The sequence below is a fragment of the Pseudonaja textilis genome, chromosome 1 (genome assembly GCF_049901715.1).
Source record: "Pseudonaja textilis isolate UNSWEBS1 chromosome 1, rPseTex1.2, whole genome shotgun sequence".
NCBI classification, from domain to species: Eukaryota; Metazoa; Chordata; class Lepidosauria; order Squamata; family Elapidae; genus Pseudonaja; species Pseudonaja textilis.
The window spans coordinates 199,407,354-199,424,277 of NC_141990.1; the positions used below are offsets into that span (position 1 = coordinate 199,407,354).

At 36.5% G+C, this 16,924-nt stretch overlaps 1 long non-coding RNA gene across 1 annotated transcript in view; it reads right to left on the reverse strand.

Annotated features, from left to right (window-relative positions):
* Nucleotides 1-16,514, reverse strand: part of LOC148127988 (uncharacterized) — a 35,302-nt gene extending 18,788 nt beyond the window's left edge. The window contains exon 1 of the long non-coding RNA XR_015740784.1: nt 16,436-16,514. This is a non-coding gene — a long non-coding RNA (uncharacterized LOC148127988). The remainder of the gene's footprint in view (nt 1-16,435) is intronic.
* Nucleotides 16,515-16,924: the final 410 nt, after the last annotated feature.

Sequence of the window (16,924 nt, forward strand, 5' to 3'; positions counted from 1 at the left end):
CTAATTTTTATAAAGAGAAGAGAGTTGATATGTACCTGAAATTCATTTTATAGAACAGGGTGATTTTGGCAAACCCTTTACTTGGGTAACTGCTTCACCATGCCATCATGTAAGAACTACGTCTTGCCTCTCTAATATTGGAAATCTGTTTTTGGTTGAGATTAGCTTTGACATATCCCTCAAAAATCATGGGACCTGATTCAATTTATCTGCCTGTTACTAATAAGCACTGAGTTTATGATCGATTATGCCCAGAACTTCTTCAGGATAAAGCTATACAATTTCTGATGCTTCTCTGTTATATGTTGGCTGCTTGTTGGGCATCGTTTTATTTCATTTATGCCCGCTTATTTCTACAAGCCAGTTGATTTGCAAGTGGCCCACAAGAAACAAGTCAATGATAAGAATCATCTTTAATCAAAGCTGGTATTAAATTAAATAAAATGTGTTAGCTGATGCTAAAATGACCAGTTCTGGGCACATTCATAAATAAACTCCAACTTGTTCAATATAATGTATTCCCATAAAAGTGCACATTAGGATTACTTTCTTCAGAAGCTGTGCAGTGATGATAAACATTAGAAATCTCCATAAACAAAATATTAATTAATGCTTTTGTTATTGTTCTGATTATGCTTACATCCTGCTTAGGCCACATTTATTTCCTGTATGCAGCCTTTGGCAAACATTAACCTGCCAAAATATTGCTCAGTCATCCCCTAAAGTGTTTTTCAATTATTTCACTTGTAGATCATTTCCAGTATATACAGGGGTGGGATTCAAATTTTTTAACAACTGGTTCTGTGGGCGTGGCTTACTTGGTGGGCATGGCTTAGTGGTCATGTGACTGGGGTGGTCGAGGGGCACTTCTCACCTGGCCTCTCATGACAGTGGGGATGCTGCAACGGTTGTAAGTGTGAAAAACAGTCATAAGTCACTTTTTTCAGTGACATTGTAACTTTGAATGGTCACCAGTTTTAGACCAAAACTCAGAAAGGGTACGTAAACTCATGTTTGAATGTCAATCTTTCTAGCTAGCCGAGAAGCCTTGCTGAATGTCACTCATCTGGGTTCCTTGTCATTAAAAGCTTCTTTTTGGCAGCTCTGCTTCATTATTTAATTATTTCTTCAAAGTGTGGCTGGAAATATTTCCAGGGGAGTATTTCCTCCCGACAGCAGTGTAAAAAGCTTAAAATAACCGTTCCCCTTTAAAAAAGTATCAGGAAAGGAAAAAAAATCTCCTTTGGAGACAATAAGTCTAGGCATACTGGCAATAATGCAATAAAGATGGGGGAAAACAAAAGGAGATTTCTTCTAACTACCAGTTCTCCAAACTGCTTAGAAAGGTAACAAGGGGTTCTAGCAAATAGGTGAGAACCGGTAGAATCCCACCCCTGAGTATATATTTGTTTTATCAGACCTGGTAGTCAGCCCCTTGGCTGTTGTTTTTTGTCTGTTTCGATTGGCCTTGTACATTTTATTAATCATTATAAGTTGTCTTATTTATCTTTATCCGTTCTTGCAAAAAAGCCGAGAAAAAATAGCCTCTTACATTTTTTTAACATTAGTCCATGCCCCATTAGAAGCAGAATAAGAATCAATTCAGTCAGGAAAATTGTCATTTAACTACAGTTGCATGATTTTTCCAACCCTGAATCAAGCACAGATAGGAAGCTCACAAATGTTAGTATCTTCCATAATGACCCTCAAGGAAAAGACTTACAACGGATCAAGAGATTATAAATGTTCCCAAAAGGAAAATAGTAATGTAACATTTACTTGTTTACAAACAATTTACAAATAGTCTCGCAACTAGTTCCTTTCGGGTATAATGAACTACAACTCTGGTAATTGTCAATTACTGTGGCCTGTGGGCTCTTTCACAGAAGCTGAATCTTTCTTCTGGTGCTTCTTCAAATACCCATGGAACCATACCACCTCTAGGCTACATTATGTATTAAAGTGCAATCCCTTCCATCCTCATTCAATCTGGCTTTTATTTTATTTTTTAATTTTTCAAGAGTTTCTGGTCTATTGCGAAATTCTGTTTTGCAGAATTTACTGAGCTCTTGTCCTGACTCACCTAGAAGCTGCCAGACTGGGCATGGCTGTGGTAGCCATTTAGTTAGACTATCAAGGTGGAATACACAGCTATCTTTCAAGCTATCTAACTTTTTTTATATGGCTTATGTGATGAATTCTCTGCTTATGGCGTGGTCCATTCCTGCTTACTGATTAAGCTTACCTAAGACTGTAGAGCCAATAGAAATTTGCATAACATTATCAGAGAACTACATAACAATGATCAACATGTGCTGCTGTCCAATGTACAGTTTGTGTGGGTGCTTTTTTGTTCCCTAAAGGTGTTTTTCAAATTATCAAAGCTCCAAACTCAATGATTATTTTGTGTGTGTATGTGTCAACTGGACATTTCCTATTTCAGCAGAGTCCTAACCTCCACATGTGGTCTTTTCTATATAGCAGAGTCTAAAGTTGAATTCATAAAAACCTATTCATCTTCTCAACAATTCTTTGAAGTAATGATTTCAAATCCTGAAGAAAGAACCTCCATATCATTCATATGATTGCCTTATTCAGGTTTATTGCTTAGTCCCTTCTTCTATTCCAAACATTATAGATTGCAGTGCAGTGAATTATTCTCTTCAGGAGTAAAGCTAGAAGTAATCCCTTGAAACTTAATTGCTGCTTAAGTGTATGTAGGAGTGTAAATATTTATTTATTTATTTAATTTAGAGGCTGCCTGATTCCATACAATTCTGGGAGATTTGCATTTTAAAAAATAAATCACAATAAAAGAAAATAAAAAGATCATGCAGACCAAACACAACACCCCAAAAGAAAAACCAACAGCTATTCTATTACCTAGTCTAGGGGCAAATTCAAGTTTTCAAAGACTTATGAACATCATCAGGATGGGAGCCATACAGATCTCAAAAGGATGCTGTATCATTTATTAATGCAAGTACTTTTCTAATTGACTAAAATAGCACCCCATTAACAGGGCAATATTGTTTTAAACAATAATTTGAAGATAGGAAATGCCACCAGAAAAGATTAATTTTCCTCCCAAAAAATGAGAGTGATATAATAGTTAAGGCAGAAGGCCAAGTTCTAGTTCAATTCTCGGCCACAGGAATTCCCTGGGTGACTTTGAGCCAGACAACCTTTCTCTCTCAACCCAATCTACCTCACAGGGTTGATGGTACAAAAGCAAATGGAAGATGGGATTGCTGGGTATATTGTCTTGAATTCTTGAACGAGAGGTGGGAAATAAATCAAATAAATTCGAAATAAGGATCTCTCTTCCCAGATAACTCTTGTTGCAACATCTCATATGCATCATGTAGAAAGTAAAACAGGTTAACCTCTTCATATTCAGCATTACATCCAAATGTATTCAAGTTTAATTAACTATTTACTAGCTTCATTGATGTTAAAGAAACATTTTTAAAGGGATGGTGATTTTAGTTACATTGCAATACTCTATGTTCATTATGTAGAACAGGGGTGTCAAACTCAAGGCCTATGGGCCGGATCCAGTCTGTGGGGTGCTTAAATCACACACACCCCAGTGCCCCATTTTGGCTGGCAAAGTGCTGCAGGAGGCCATCCAGGCTGAAAAGGCCATGTCCCATTTTGGCAGGCAGGATGCTGGCGGAGGCATCCATCTCATCTCCGCCCCCTCCCCCCTCAGCTGGCCCATGGAGAAGAACTACAATGCTGATCTGGCCCTTAAAGAAATCCAATTTGACACTTCTGGTGTAGAAGATTGGACAAGTGCCAAACTGTTACTTTATCTAGCAAAGTGCTTTCAATAGCTGGAATTTTAATTCATAACATTGTCATATGCTGTGTACAACTGATATAGATAACATTTTCCCTCACATAGATGATCAAATCAGTGTGCAATGGAGATCAAACTTAAGTGACACAAAAATTCATTAAGTGTTCCCAAAGGTCATCAATCTGACAGTTTCATAACTGATTATGGGTGTTTCCTCCATCTTAAAGCCCCCAGTATAACAATAGTACATACTTCTTCTCTAGATATTTAATCTCTCTGACATTCATTATAAAGTCTAACACAGTTGGCTTCCTAAATGGTATGTAAGATACCTTCATGAGATTTTTTTTCTGCAGAAGCACCTCCATTAATTTCTCATCAGGAATGCTTACACAGCCAACTGTGCAGTGCTTGTTAGTAGAAGAGGTGTTTAATGGCCCCACAGAATGGGAAAATTATGTGCCATTCAGAAGACAAGGTGAGGAGAATTAATTCTGCAAGAACAGTGGCAGCAGCAAAGCACAGATAAGATTAATTTAAAATGATGGGTAGGGACCAGATTTTGATCTATGTAAAGCAGGCCAACTGAAATCAAAGTGATTTAAATTTATTAAGTTACATTGAGTTCTAAGTCTACTAAAGGTGTAGAAGGTATCAAATGGTATTTACATAAAATGTCTCATCAAAAAGCTAAGGTCTATAAGCAACAGTGGACCCAATTTTTAAAAAACTTTTAAACTTAATACTGAAATTTTCAATCTGGCCCAAGAGCATGTCTGCAGCCAATACATTATGTAAATGTAAATTCAGCATTATACTTTGTCCATTGTATATAAAATGTATAATACTATTCTATTCTTGATGTATCAGACACAAGTTTCAAAGCTGTCTTGTTGACTTTGTGGTGCGCTTTGTTGGTTTATTGTAGTATCTTATTTATATCTAGAGAACACCCAGTGATATACATACCAATTGCTTATACTATAATTAGATTGTAATAACTGATGGGTAGAAGCAGTAGTCCAGAGGGATGGACTGAATGGTTTTTATGAACATGCTTCTAAAATGAAGGTTGTTTCCATAAGTTGTCCGAGATAGTTTTCTCTGAGATAGGAAAAAGGTTCCATATTTGCTGGCACATTACATCCCTATGCTAGACAGCTTTCATAGATAGCATAGTCTACATAAATCTAATTAGACTACATCCCTACTCTAGTCTACTTTCATAGTTAGTCCAAGAGGCCTTCTCCGACATGGGGAAAATGCACATCCCTACTCTAGATCACACTTCTGACTGCAAAATTGCAACAACTTCTTTGGTAACTGTTTTCAGTGTGACAGAAAACAAGATTCCTCTTTAAGAATCAGAATTATCTCTTGTACTTAGGGCATTGAACTGAAATCTTTTTTTATCATGTAACAAATCCTGGCTAACTTGAGTCATGTCATTCATTCTTTACCCTGCATCCTTTGACAATATTTATTGCATAGGGATAGCTTTAAAATACTCTGTGACAAAGCTACACATAAAAACATGGTGGTCAGGTCATAATGTGAATTTCCCATGTTTTGGGTAGCCCAATAAGAATAAATCTGGTTAAAACTATAGAAAACCATGTCTTCATGTCACCTATCTTCTCTTTGATTGTATATACTTATACATAATTAAAATGTGGCTTAATAAATTATCACAGTGCAATATAGCAAATAATACACTAACACACAACCTTTTGTGACAGACACAAATTCACACCACCCAGTAGGCCAGGAGTGGGCACCTATGGCCATTTTATGATCTGTGGACTTAAACTCCCAGAATTCCTGAGCCAGCATTATACAAAATGCCTTAATCCACTGGATTTTTACCTCTTCTAGAAAAGGGTGGCACACCTTGAGGATCTAGAGTCCCGCAACCCTGGGCCTAATTGCATAATCCTTTTATAAATTGCAGACAGATAATGTGTTATTTCCTAGTAAGCCTTCAAGTGGATGAAAGAGTGTAAAAGAAGAGTTAGAAGAATGAAAAAGATGGGGTGAGTATGAAGAAAGTTGCCATAGGGCTTTCAATGGAATTTCTTTGCCTGAATCAGAATGACTGTTGTGGCTTTGGGAGAGTTAAACCTTTTCTTCTTTGTAACTTCTTCATCGCATCATTTTCTGAAATTCTAAAATAATCTGATCTGATATGACAAATGATATGATATACAGTATGATAAGCAGGTATGAGACTCCAGTCTTCTTTATTGTGATTTACAGTAAGGATAACCTTCCCAAAGTGGTCTGTGATTTTATGACATTTGTCCTTTGAGCATGTGGTGAAAATCAGTTATCCTTGGCCTCATATAAAGGGATTAAAAGTAAAAATCTCATCATCTGCTTTGATTCCTTATAAGATGCCTTGAGCAGTGAGTGAAGCAAATAAAAGTCAAGTTAATTTGAACCAGACCAGGAATTCTAGTCCTGCCTTCGGCACCAAGCCATCTGGGTGACCTTGGGCCAGTCATGCTCTCTCATCTCTAGGATGAAGGCAAGCACAAACCACTTCCGAAATCTTGCCAAGAAAACAGCAGGGACCTCTCCAGGCAATTGCCAGGAGTCAAAATCAATCCATCATCCCATCAACCTGGACAACCAAGAATCCCTGATTCCATTTCAGAGTATATTTTGCATGTAAACATGCATAAAATCTGGTCAACTGAACATACTTAGGTCATTGATGTTAGAAGCCACCATTGTAAGGAAAATGCTGAGATCAACATTCCTGAAGGGGATGCCTATTGATCCTCACAGCCCTTTACCCATCTACACACTATGTGTTCACCTCCTTTTCCAAAACAGGGAGAGACGTTGGAAGCAAACAACACATTGTGCTTGCTTTGCTTTTTCTTACCTAACTATGACAGTAGGAAAGGAAGGGAATCCTATATGGAGTGAGCAGCCATTGGCGTTCTCTTTGTTCTCTTTTCCTAAAATATGTAATATGCTAAGTAGACAACTCATTGGAACAGATGTCAACTTCAACCATATTCAAAGAGTGGTCCAATATTCAGTGTGTTTGCAGTTTATCCACAGGATTTTATAACACATAAGGAAAGGATCCTCTAAGGCAGAGGTCTCCAACCTTGGCAACTTTAAACCAAGCGGACTTCAACTTCCAGGATTCCCCAGCCAGCTGGCTGGGGAATTCTGGGAGTTGAAGTCCGCCAGGCTTAAAGTTGCCAAGATTGGAGACCTCTGCTCTAAGGAGAAGAGAGGAGGGGAGGGGAGAGGAGGGGAGGACCAGTTCCATCCATTGCATTTATATATTTTCTCAGCATTATATATATGTCAACCTTTCCTATACTGGCAACATCCAGAATTAATTTGTGCTACATATGGACTCCTTTGCTTCCCATGAGCTTGTCAGATATTTGGAGATAATTCACTTTTATAATCAAGGATTAAAGAGGAAGACAGTTCTCCTGATCACTCTCCTTTGAAATTTAAGATACACTTTCATGGAACTACAGATGAAAAAATATATCTTTGAGGACTTCCAGTGGTGAGGTCACAGCGGAGCAGGAGAGCGAATTCTGCAATCCTGTATCTGAATTTTCGTGCTTGGAAGCTCTCAGAGGCATCGTGAAGCTTGGAGAGACACGCGAGTTAGAAGGGGAAACCTAGGAGCAGAGTGGAGGAAAGCAACCTCCCACTGCAATGAGGGAAAGCCCTTTGAATCCAGCGCGAAAGAAACCCGGCATCTATGGAGGGGTCCAAAGCTGTGACAGCCAGCTGTGATCGGGAAGCAGGAAAGTGGATCAACGCAAGGCATCAGAAGGAGAACGGCAGACTGGGACAGTTTTTGAGAGGTGAGAGAGCCCTGTGAAAGACTTTGACAAAGGGAGCCTCTGGAGAGAGTGAATACAGTGGCTAATTAGCGGGGGATAGCGGAGCAAAAGGGAGAGGAGGAAACAACAGTTTAACAGCTGAGAGAGAGTACTGCAGAAGAAAAGATCGAGACTGTGTGAATAAAAACTCAAAATTTCTACGATTTGGATTGATTACTGGTAGAGCAGAAAAGAGACATTAGAGAGAACAATTGGAACTTTAATGGAGAACTGTAGTTGAACGGAGAGTGGAATTATTTTGATAGAAAGCTGTGACTGTGCAATTTGAGAGTGAAAGTGACTAAGTAGTTAAAGAGGACTGAGAAAACAGGAAACAGGAAATGAGGAAAGTAATGTGATGGTGTGCAGAAGAAAGGGAAAAGAAGAAGAAAGAAGAAAGCTGAATAATTTCTAAGTATTAAATTCTAAGTATTAAATTCAAAAGTGTATATTGAAAAAAAATCTAAAGCAATATATATAGCCTGTTTCTCCAACAATACGGCCTCCCCCAATAGGAAGTCCCAGCATGTTTTATAGGCATGAAATGAAATTAAGGCCTATATTAAAACATGCGAAATGGTGGGGAATGATGGGGGGGGCTTGCCGTTAGGAAGTACTTTTGTTGCACACCCGGATATGGTGCTACCTGCGTTGACCCCAATATAAAGTGCCCCACCAATGCCGAGGTCAACTTCCAAGCTGTCGCCGCCCGCCCACCCGAAGATGCAAGGGGGGGAATTAAGTCAGCCCCGAAAAGACGACCTAGCCATTTTTTCAGGGCTCAAAACAAAAACAAAAAAAGACCCGGCCTTATTATATGAGAAACACGGTATATAGCTGATTGCCTGCAAGAAGAATTAATTTATGTATCCTATTTTATAGATTGCTACATTCTTTATAACTGTTATACCCTATATATTCTTTATATTTTTCCACAATTTGATACCTTGGATAACAACTAATTAATCAATTGATGTACAACTAATTAATGGCTATATATTGATTCATAGACTTAATTGAACTATAAGAAAGTTATAAGATATAGTATTTAAGAAAAGAAAACAATCAAACACATATTTATCTATATTTATTGAATTATATATGTTTACTATATAAGCTATTATATTTAGAACTATACTTAATTAATTTATTAAAGGGATTAAATAAGATTAGAAAATTAGGAGGGTTATAGACTATCATAAATTATAAACAATAATACTTGGTTTTACATTGTTTTATATATATATATATTTTTTTTTTCTTAAGTTTTCATGGGTACATTCAGCTTTGTTCAGGTATTTTCCCACGTCATTGTAGTTGTGCTTTTAAAGTTGTAGCGACGTTTCAGCAGAATCTCATCTGCCATCATCAGGCTTCTGTATAGTGTTCATCTGTGAGTCAGGCTTTTATAGTGGTTTCAGATTTAAATTTGGGGCAGCCTATTGCTGTGCCAGAATGGATTTTTCTTCACCCTGATTGGTTGGGAGTCTTGGTCTGTGTTTATTGGTCCTGGAGTTTGCTGTGTTCTGCTTGATTGGTATTTCTAATATCTCCTGTCTGTTTTTTGGCTCTTTTTGTCTCTTGATTGGCTGGCATATATATTGTGTATAAAAATAAGGAGAGACATTTTTAAGTATATTAGACCTTGTAATGATAAACTGAAGGGATTAGAATAAGATAAAAGGGAAGAGATAAACATAGAAAATGCAGAAGGGAGTTGATACAATGGATGATAATATTGAAAGACTTTCTTAAGAAAATAGGTAGATTTGGGAAGCCTAAGATGTCTACCATGACAACTACTGCTAAGATTGGGAAGAAAACAACATCCAACCTAACATCAGCGATAACATCACCAGCAGGACAACGTTCCATAGAGGGCATGATGAATCCTGAGAAGGCAAGTCAGGTATCAAATATGCAAACAATTCAAATGGCATTAACAACAATACAAGAAATGGTAAGAAACCACGCAGACTTTAAAACTGAAATGGGGGAAATGAAAGGTAAAATTTGGAAACTAGATGAGAAGATAAGTAAAATCCAACAAACAGTAGTAAAGACGGAACATAAAATGAAAGCAGGGGAGGCAAAGGTCAAACAAACAGATAAGAAAGTAGAATCAATAGAACAGAAATTAATGGGAGAGAACAAGAAATTAGAAGAGGCAATTGCATTTTTGGAGATGGGAAAGGCTGATTTCTTCCTCAGATTTCAGAATGTAACTAAAGAAAAGGGGGAGGGCTTGACCAAATTAATGGTAGATCTCATAGCAGAAGTGTTACAAAAAGAGGACCAAGAGGTTCGAAGAGAAATCGATGAGGTATATAGAATATATACCAAGTATACAAGATGTTTTAGACTTCCAAGAGAGGTTCATATACGATTCTCAAAGAAACAACTGAGAGATGAGATAAACAAAGTGACAAGAGACGAACCGCTGATATTCAAGGGAACAGAAATTGTAACATTGAAACAAATTCCAAGAAGAATAAGGGAACATAGAAGGAAATGCAGATTCCTGGCCACCCAACTGAATAAGAATAACATCCTGTTCAAATGGCTCATCCCAGAGGGAATGTTAATATCATGGCAGGATAAAAAAAAATAGACAGTATAGAAAAAGCAAGGGAATTCTTTGAACTGTATGTGGTATCAGGAGAAGACCAGAACAGCAAAGAGGAAATGGAAAGTAGGAGCCAAGAAGATCGGGTGGAGGAAAGAGAAATAGAACAAGGAGAAAGAGAGCAGGAAGAAGTGGAAAGAGAAGGCGTAAGAACGAGACACCAAATGAGAGCAAATAAGCTTTAACAAGAAACAACTACAGAGTAAGATGGCGGAAGAAATAAAATTGATTTCCATTAACATCAATGGTTTAAATTCACAAATTAAGAGAAAAAAACAATCACTAAACTACAGAAATTGAACTTAGATATTATATGCCTTCAAGAAACACATATCCAGAAACATCAAAGTAAACTGTTAGAAGCACCAAAGTTAGGAGATTTATACATATCTCTTGCCCATCAAAAAAGAGGGGGATACCAATATATATTAGGAAACATTTACAAACAAAACAGGCATATGCAGATGAGGAGGGTAGGATTTTAATGTTAGAGGTTTATATAAATTATAAGAAAATGTTATTGACAGTGATATATGTGTCGAACGAGAAACAAGAAAAAATTTATACCAAACTATACAGAAAATTAGTAGAACAGGAATATGAGAACATATGCCTGCTAGGTGATTTCAATGCAATAGCAAATTTAGGAAAATATTACAATAATGGAAATCCAGGGGAAAAAAGGAAAAGGAAAACATTATCAAAAATATTCTATCAAATGGAGGAAGAATTAGGATTAAAAGATATATGGAGAGAAAGAAATCCAGACAAAAAACAGTATGCTTACTATTCAGCACCACACACATCATGGTCAAAATAGGATAGGTTATGGACAAATGGGGAAATGGAACATAATATAAAGGAAATAGAAATTGAATCTAACACATGGGTGGACCATAATCCCATTAAAATAATCTGGAAAGGATTGAAAAAAAAACAGAAGATAGATCCTAAACAAGGAGATCCTAGAAGAAAAAGAATGTGTTAAGATGATGGAAAAAGAATTGGAGTTTTTTTCTGAAGGAAAACAAAAAACAACGAACATCAATTCCAAACCTATGGGACACGACTAAAGAATAAAACAGGGGCTTAGCAATTTCATGTAATACACGTAGACACAAGGGAATAAAACGAGAACAATCTAAACTATTAGATACCCTTTAAGGAGTTAGAAAAAACACTAGAAAAAACACCACATAATAAGACAGCAAATACGGAGAGGATAATGATTAGACATAAATTGAATATGTTAGCACAAGATGAATGGTTACAGGACATGAAAAAGATAAACCAGAATTATTCTGAACACGCGAATAAGCTGGAAAGGTGGCTAGCTTATAGACTTAAGAAAGAAAAAGGAAAAAGAGCAATTTAACAATTAAAAGACGCTGATGGTACCCTACAACATCAAACTGGAAAAAAAAAAGCATATTGTTAAAAGTTTTTTTGAGGAATTATATAGTAGGGAAGATGTACCAGAGGGAAATATCCAACATTACTTAGAAGGAAAAGGGCTACCTGTGATCCCAGAAGAGGATAAAGAAGAGATAAACAGGGAATAACACTAAGAGAACTGCAAGAGGCAATCCTGAAACAGAAAAACAATAAGACACCAGGACCGGGGAACTGTATAAAACGCTCCAAGGAAAATTAGAAATGCAATTATTAGAACTCTATAATGAGATACTGACGACAGCAAAATTACCTAAGTCATGGGGAGAGACATATATAACATTGATCCCCAAAGAAGATTTGGACCATCAATTAATTCAAAATTACAGGCCCATATCCCTTTTAAATTTTGATTATAAAATATTTATGTCTATAATGGCAGAAAGATTGAAAAAACCCTTAATCAGATCATTCAGTGACCAAAATGGATTCTTACTGAATAGACAAATTAAAAATAATACTAGAATGGTATTGAATATAATAGAATATTATGAAGCAAACCCAGGAAAACAATTGGCAATGGTCTTCCTCGGTGCACAAAAGGCATTTGACAATGTTAATTGGCAGTTTATAATGCAACAATTAAAAAGCATGCAATTTGGCAATAAATTTATTAAATTGATTTCGACAATTTATACGACACAGATGGACAGTGTAATAATGAATGGTGACAGAACGGAAACATTTAAAATCAACAAGGGAGTAAGGCAGGGATGCCCACTGTCACCCCTTCTCTTTATTCTTACCTTATAAAACTTATTGGAAAACTTTAGGAAAAATGTAGAAATCAAAGGGGCTTTAACTAAAAAGGAGCATTATAAGGTACAGGCATTTGCCGATGATATAGTATTTTTTCTGGAAGATCCAGGGGATACGGGAGTAAAATTAATAAAATAAATAATAAAATAAAATAAATAATAAAATAATAAAATAAATAAAATTAAAAAATTAATAAAGAGGAATTTGGCAAGGTCGCAGGCCTTAAGATTAATAAAAACAAAACAAAATTATTGACTAAAAATTTAAAAGATAAGCAAAAAAAAGAATTAGAAGGAAAGTTGGGAATGCAAAGTGTGAAAAAGGTAAAATATTTAGGCATTTGGTTAACAGCAAGATGCTCTTCAATTAAAAAAGATAACTATGACAAATTAATAATACAAATCAAAAAAGAATTGGAAATGTGGGGGAAATTACAGCTATCACTACTGTGGAAAATTGCGGCAATTAAAATGTCTACCCTACCAAAAATACTAAAAAAAAATTCAAACTGTACCAGTAAGATTGGATAAAACCTTTTTTAGAGAATTAGATTGAATAATAAGTTAATTTGTTTGGGATGGGAAAAAAGTTAGGATAAAAATGAAATTGTTACAGGACAAAAGAGAACGGGGTGGCTTTGGACTCCCTGACTGGGAAATGTATTATCAGGTTGCGGCTATGATATGGATTAAAGACTGGATCAACCTGGAAAATAGAGGGTCACGACTTGCAGAGAGGTTGGCATAGTTTCCTATGGGATGGGAAATGTAAACAGCATGCATATTTTCAGAGACACATGATTAGAGATTCATTAATTTGGACATGGAACAAGATTAAAAAGAATCATTATACTAAAATACCGAACTGGTTGTCAACTATGGAAGCACAAATATACCCAAACGCAATGGATCTGGGGAAAAAGAGGAGTTACAAAGACCTATTAGACCCACAAGGAAAATTAAAAACGAGACAAGAATTACAGCAACAAAATATAAAGATAGATTGGTGGCCATACATGCAAATCCAGGCGAGGTATCAGAAGGACAAAGAACAATTTGGTTTCTGCATGGAAAAGCATCAATTAGATAAAATTCTATAAGAAATGGAAAAGAAAAATGATTTCAAGAATATATAACTTTCTACTAGATTTTAAAATGGAAGAGGAGGTGGTCAAAGAGACGATGGTGGTATGGACGAAAAATGTTGGCCATAATATAGACCTGGAAAATTGGGAGAGAATGTGGGGATCAAATTACAAATTAATTACATCCACAGCATACAAGGAAAATCAATACAAAATGTTCTACAGATGGCACCTTCCTCCCACTAGATTGGCAAAAATGTTTAATTCAGACCCAAATTGTTGGAAATGTGGAAAAGAAAAAGGCACTTATTTTCATCCTTGGTGGACATGCCAGGAAGTGAAAAAATATTGGAATACAATTAGACAATGGATAGAAGAAATCACGAATCAGAAAACTGAATTTAATCCAGAAACTTTTTTATTAGGTATAATAACACAAAAATGCAATAAAACAGATATATTATGTTACATATATTAACAGCTGCAAGGATTTTGTATGCACAACTCTGGAAGGAAAAAAGGGTTCCACCAGAAGGCATGGTTATAGAAAAAATAATAGATTATATAGAGATGGACAGGCTAACGATGAAAATAAAAGACAGAGAAGATTCAATTTATTATAGGGCCTGGGATGCCTGGTATGAGTGGTTTAGAAATAAAAAGAAAATAAAATGGCAATTAGGAAAAGAATGAGGGATTATGTAAATATGTAAATATACCATGGAGAAGATTGAGATGTAAGGATAAAAGATATTGATTTATAGTAAGAATAAGATGTAATGGTAAAGGAATAAGTAAATACATATACTGAAAAATGTGAGGAAATGCAAAAGATGTCTTGATGTTGATAACAATGTATAAAGTTTTGTTTTATGTTTTTTAAAATTTGGAAAATTAATAAAAAAAATATTAAAAGAAAAAAGAAAAAAATATATCTCTGAATTTCTTCACAAACACCTGCATCCAAAAAAAAAAAAAAAGAGGGAGGGAAGTGATGTCATGCAGTTTGCAAACCTGTACGTGGTACCTTGTTTCATTTTGTTGTGGCAATCATTGTATTTATTGATTTAAACGCTTGCAAATAAAATGCTTAACTTCAGGCACAACGGATAAGTAGCCATTACTGATCTCACTCAGCCCAGCTGCTTTTCAGTCTGCTTCCAAGATAAAAAGCCGCAGTGTAATCTGTCAAAAATTATAGTTCAAGCTTCAATCTGGACATTTTAGAAAGGGAAAACGGGCAGTTTGTTACTACCTATGCTCAAGGGTCAGCTTCTTAATACTCCATAGTATTAGAAAGGCCTGGTAACTAATAACTAATGATTACTACTAAGCCCCAGAAACTAATAAAGAAGTCACTGCAGGTATCTCTTATGTCATAGAGCTTATTACAGCTGGGAAGATCTGGGTTTAACTCCTTAATCAACAATGAGCCAGCTATTATTTTTCCTTATTGGATTATTATAAAAATGGTAGACTAAATGAAAAAAATGGAAAAAAACATGTACATTGCCCTCTGCTCCTAGGGGAAAGTAAGATATAAATAAATCACATTTTTCAATAACTACTGCAAGCAAAATAATAAATAATGTATTGTACTTAATATAATACCATACAATAGGGAATTATCAGCTATTGTTCTCAAAGAAGTTGTATGCTGTTTTAGGTTTATAGTGATTTTCCACAACATGATCTTCTCTGCATATCTTGGGAATGTCTATGTGACAGTTCATTAGCAAATAATGTTAATTTGCAAAGGATAATTTTGTGTGGGCCATCCCCCATGCTCTTATTTACAGCAGGGTTTTAACTGATTTAATTTTTTTACTTGTATTATATTGTTTATTGATCATTTTACATATGTGCAATTGATGACTATATAAATATAATTAATGCATCAATAGAATAATTTTCCTAGCACATGTTTATATGTTATCAATTTACACTTTGCCAGGATTTTTTTTTCGAATCTGGACTTCTCAGATTAATTGCCCCCCAAAACACTGAGATGCTAATGGTTAAGATATTGAACTATGACTGGACAAATCAAGCTTCTAATTCAGGGGCATTAAACTCAAGGCCCGGGACCCAGATCCAACCCACCGAGTGCTTAGATCTAGCCTGTGGCCCACCCTGGAATCAGCGAAGGACCGGCCCGCGGTGCCCCTTCCAGTGAAAACAGAGCCTGGGAGGGCCACACGTAGCCCCCCCCCGGCTCCATTTTCACAGGCAGAGGGGCTGCAGGAGGCCATCACAGCCAAAAACGGAGTGAGTGACATCAAGCTGGCACACCCACCCTAGCCATCCCCAGGGTCAAACACAACCCTGATGCGGCCCTCAATGAAATTGAGTGTGACATCCCTGTTCTAATTTATCCTCAACTACCAAAGATACTTAGGTGACTTTGGACCAGTCACTATGCCACTATTCAACTCACAGGGTGAGTATAGGGATAAAAATGGGAAGGGGTATATAGTATTCTGGGCAAGGCTTCCTGAAACTGTAATTAAGCACACGCTTAGTTAAAACAACTCTTGTTTTATTTCAAAGCTGGGAATTATGTTCATTCCCAGCCTGTAATGAGTCCCAAACAGTCCCTCGAGATAAGCACCCACCTTTCTCTCCTTTGAATTGCTGCCAACAACTAGAGTGCCAAATGAACTATTAAAAAACCAACCGAAGTACAAAGTCCACACAGAGTTTCAAGGATTAATCCAAACAGAATGAATAACTTTGCTTCCTACAAAGGTTTTTTTTTTTTTTTACCTTTGCATGTCTTTTATAACCGATGGGAGGGGCATGCTCTGCATTTCAAAAAGCCCATTTTCAACTCAATTACTTACCTTCTACAGGAGCCCCTGTGATTAAAACATCTGAGGCGCAGCAAACCGCTCTGTCCCACGAATCAGTTGTGCTTTAAAAAAAGACAGGAAATAAAGCACAAGAAATAGCAGGGGCGGGTGGGCAGGCATGGCCAAATGCTCACCAGAAATACCTGTTCACCCAAACCGGTCCGAACCAGTAGAATCCCACCATTGTAAGTCGAAATCTACCTGCAATCTCTAAAAATCATTACCCACGCCTATCCAGGTCTTGCCTTATCAAGCAAGACATTTATAATTCAGCAGATAAGGGATATAGCACGAAGCCTCATATGTAGACCCTTTTGTATATGAGCCACGTGATTCATAGTATGAACCAGCCTACGTGGGGGTGGGGTCTGATTTCTTGGGGTTCTTCTACCATAGCACTTCTAGAGTGGAGTTTCAGTTCCCATCATGTATCCCATTTGCTGATAAATAAGAACAAAAGAGGTCTACATATTTTGGATC